The sequence below is a fragment of the Oryx dammah genome, unplaced genomic scaffold (assembly GCF_014754425.2).
Source record: "Oryx dammah isolate SB20612 unplaced genomic scaffold, SCBI_Odam_1.1 HiC_scaffold_1, whole genome shotgun sequence".
Classification (NCBI taxonomy): domain Eukaryota; kingdom Metazoa; phylum Chordata; class Mammalia; order Artiodactyla; family Bovidae; genus Oryx; species Oryx dammah.
The window spans coordinates 63,809,389-63,812,898 of NW_024070185.1; the positions used below are offsets into that span (position 1 = coordinate 63,809,389).

Sequence of the window (3,510 nt, forward strand, 5' to 3'; positions counted from 1 at the left end):
TGGTCCCCAATTTTGACTTCTATCCCCACTCCACTGGAATATCCTAAAAGCTGTTTCCTAAGCTATGGCTTCTGAGGACAATATAACCAGTGGGTACATTTCGAGCAACTTATTTGAATATTCAAATACAGATTGAAAAGGCTTGATCTGGAAGTCAGGCCATCCAGGCAGGAGGACCTGTGAACTGGACAGGGCTTCAAAGCCGACCATCTGCTTGTTCATTGGTAGCAGCTGGTATAACTGGAAGAACTTGAGAAGGAAATTAGGAAACCCAGTTGAAGTTCCAACTCTGTCACCAACTGGCTGAACTGGAGTGAGTCACTGGAAACTCTTTGTTGAGCCTCATTATCTATAAAACTGGAACAAGGGCGTTGGCATTAAGGGCCTAACCTATTTGGGAGGAAACACACTAGTCTAAACTTCAGTTTCTGTCCCTTTTACATTTAAACTTGTGCCCTGTCCACCTCAGAGGGTTTGGGGTTTGGGGGAAGAGCGACAGGGAGAAGGTATAACCTCTCTGAGCTTCAGTTTCTGTGTAAAGAGGTAACAACATCCCGCCAGCCCACCAGTAAAACTCCTAGAAGAGCGGAAAATGGGAGAGAAAAAGATTGCAAAATGTAAAAGGCTATACATATGTGACTTGTCTCACACTTAAAACACAAAAAACAGACTTAAAAAGCAATTGTGCGTCTCCTTCCTCCTAGAGCCAGTGTTACTGCCCCACAACAAATAAAGACCAGCTTGTAAAATAGTCCAGAGCGGAAACGGCGTTTGTACACCCTGGCGTGCCGGCCACACCCCGCAAGGCAGGACCTGGGCGGGAGGGGGCGTGGCGGAGCACCGTCCGCCTATCGCGACGCCCCGCCCCCGTCGCCCCTGCGCCTGCGCCCTGCGCACCTACCAGCGCCCCGGCGGGAGGTAAGGGGCTCGCGAGAGGCCGCTTCGGGGGTGTCAGGCCGTGACCAAAGTGGTGGGCAGGGTGCCAGCACCCGGCGCGGGAGGGACACCCCGCAGGAAGCAGGGCATCAGGTTGGAAGTGCGAGCGCTGTGGGGTCTCTACTCGACTTCTAGAAGTGGCGTTTTCGGTTGTGGAGGCGCTGTTCGAAGCGGGTATAAGGAGGCTGCCGACCGGGCGAGCTTGACGGCCTCCCGGGTCTCGGGGTGGAAAAGTTTCCGTCTTCTGCCCTGCCCGTTGACGCACTGTGGGTCCCAGATCGTCAGGGTAGCCGGAGTCTCGGTCCAGAGGCTGGCCCGGGCACCCGTTCCTGGGCGGGAGTGAAGGGAGACGGCGTTTGGTTTCTGTGGCCCAGGTACGCGGTGGAAGACACTGCGAGGGACGGTACGAGGCTCGAGGGAAGTGAGGGGAGGTCCTGGGGCGCGAGGTGGGAGCCAGCCTCCTGTCAGCCAGACCGGCGAGAGGGCGGTGGATCGCAGAAAGCCCCACATCGAAGTCCCCCCCTTTTTAAAATTCGGAATCGGAGGCTCAGAAAAGAGATCATATGGGAGGTCGATCCAAGGGCCTTGACTTTTCTTTCCAAAGTCAATACCCCTTCCCCCAGTCAGAAACACTAGGCGACATGCTTGAGGGAATTTGGTGCCACCGGTGTGGGCAAATGTGGGAAGGTGTTCATCACGTTTTTTGGAAGGGGACATTGCCTGCAATTTTGGACTTTTCCTGAGAAACGGGCTTTTCGCTTATAAATAACCTTAAGTAATTTGGTTAATATCCCAGTACTTTTTCCTTATTGAGTAGTATTATACTCAGCTGGTAATAGTTGTAAGCACTCAAGGTTAAGTTTGTAAAGCACCTGGCACCCTCACCTCTCCCCCGCCACAAGTGTTAGGTGCCATGAATACGATTGCAGTTCTTTGACTTCTAAATGTTTGACCTGTCTTATGTGAAACAGTTCACATATTATTTTAAAAGACTTTTTACTTTGAAATAATTTTACAATTACAGAAAAGTTACAGAAGTATCTGAGTTGTCTAGAGTTTCGTTTAATGTTAACATCTTATGTAACTATAATAGTTAGTTACCAAAAGGAAGAAATTAATTTCGGTACAACACTGTTAACTAAATCACCAGCTTTCTTCAGATTTCACCACTTTTTATATTAACGGCCTTTTTCTGTTTCAGGATCTAATCTTAGATCCTACTTTGCATTTAGTTGGCATGCCTCCTTAGTCGTCTACAATCTGTGACAACTTTGAAGTCTTTTCCTGTCTTTCATGACCATTGCACTTTTGAACAGTCCTGGTCAGTTATTTGTAGCGTGTCCTTCAGTTGGGCTTTGTCTGATGTTTTCTCAGAATGACATTAAGGTTGTATATTATTTGCCCTTCTCAATAGTTTATCATAAGGGAGTGCATGAAATGACACTATTGTTGATCACTTCGTTAAGGTGGTATCTGCTGGGATTCTCTACTGTAAAATAACTATTTTCCTCTTTGTATTTAGTTAGTATCTTGGGGTAGGACTTTTAAACCATTCAGATATCCTGTTTCCCCTCAAGCTTTAATTTGCTGATTTTAGCATCCATTAATGGATCTTGCTTTCAGTAATTATTACTGTGATGTTTTGTTTCCCCATTCCTTCTTAATTTATTAATTGGAATTTTTCGGTAAGGAAGAGCTGTCCCTTTATCATATTTCTTTATTAATTGTTTGTATCAGTATGGACTCATTGATTTTTCTGTTGGTTATTTTCCTACACTTTTGTTATTTATTTTGTCTCAAGTTGTTCCAACTTCATTCATTGGAAGTTTTTTTCAGATTGCTTCCTGTGCCCTTTTAATAGACCCCCGTCACCACCCCCCCGAGTTTTTTTTTTTTTTTAAACTGCCTTACTTTTTGGCATCATAAGATGCTCCAGGCTTCTCTTAACGTTTTCCCTATCTTGGAATCCACCAGTTCTCCAAAGACCCCTGGTTTCTTTTTTGGAGAGTACTATTTAAACACCAAAGGATCTGGGCTCTAGGTGTGCTCATTGCTACTGGCATATCATTGTTTCTAGTACGTGGCAGAAGACATCTAGGAATGTGTGTGTGTGTATTTTATATATATGCACACTCAGTCCCTCAGTCATGTCCAACATCTTGCAACCTTATAGACTGTAGCTCACCAGACTCCTCTGTCCATGGGATTCTCCAAGCAAGAATACTGGGATGGGTTGCCATTTCCTCCTCCAGGGGATCTTCCTGACCCGGGTATCAAACCAGCATTTCCTTTGTCTCTTGCATTGGTAGGCATACTCTTTACCACTAGTGCCACCTAAGGAAGCCCACTGTATATGTATACATGTGTATATTTCTAGCCAGCTATACAGTCATCCCTTAGTATCCAAGAGAATGGTTCAGGACCTGCTGCCGCTGCTGCTGCTAAGTCGCTTCAGTTGTGTCCGACTCTGTGCGACTCTAGGCTACCATAGACAACAGCCCACCAGGCTCCGCCATCCCTGAGATTCTCCAGGCAAGAACACTGGAGTGGGTTGCCATTGCCTTCTCCAGTGCA

At 46.6% G+C, this 3,510-nt stretch overlaps 1 protein-coding gene across 2 annotated transcripts in view; it reads left to right on the plus strand.

The window, feature by feature from the left end:
- The first annotated feature begins 872 nt into the window (after positions 1 to 872).
- STX17 (syntaxin 17) overlaps positions 873 to 3,510 on the plus strand; it is a 75,475-nt gene continuing 72,837 nt past the window's right edge. Inside the window, exon 1 of one of the 2 annotated variants that reach the window (XM_040239003.1) lies at positions 873 to 918. The gene's annotated coding sequence lies outside the window, so the exon portion shown is untranslated. The other variant, XM_040239010.1, reaches the window with a different exon arrangement.